The following is a 492-nucleotide window of genomic DNA, read 5'->3' as shown; positions in this document are numbered from 1 at the left end:
GAGTGTGTATTTTCACCTCTGTCGGGCTCAGTTTATTGAAAATACGTATATAATTATGTTCCAAAAGGCGAAATATATTTATAATACGTGAGGCAAAACAGTGACATTTTTATAAATGAATGTACCCTTCCTAAATCACATAAGGTCATTCACTACAACCGAGTAAATATTGTATTCAATTCCAGATTTTTCGCCAAAGATCTTGAATCTTTCTAAAATGACGAAAATCGGCCTCCAGGTTACTGTTGCTGGAAACCTAACATACCAAGGGATTCTGGTCTTCTCTCAAGGTACCATTATACCCCCGGGTACTCAAACCACCATGAAGTTATCCCTTACAAAGGTGAGTGTTCATTGAGCTCAGTAGAAGGTTTTAGCTTGTTTTAATTTCGTGGTGTTTAGCATTAAGTATCCAGGATCCATGTGATCATTAGATATTATAACGTTTTGGCTAGCATAAAGTATGTATGATTAATAATTGAGCACCTCGTG

The sequence above is a fragment of the Penaeus monodon genome, chromosome 29, assembly GCF_015228065.2.
Source record: "Penaeus monodon isolate SGIC_2016 chromosome 29, NSTDA_Pmon_1, whole genome shotgun sequence".
Lineage (NCBI taxonomy): Eukaryota > Metazoa > Arthropoda > Malacostraca > Decapoda > Penaeidae > Penaeus > Penaeus monodon.
The sequence above is the reverse complement of the archived record's forward strand: the minus strand, read 5'-3'. Positions refer to the sequence as shown.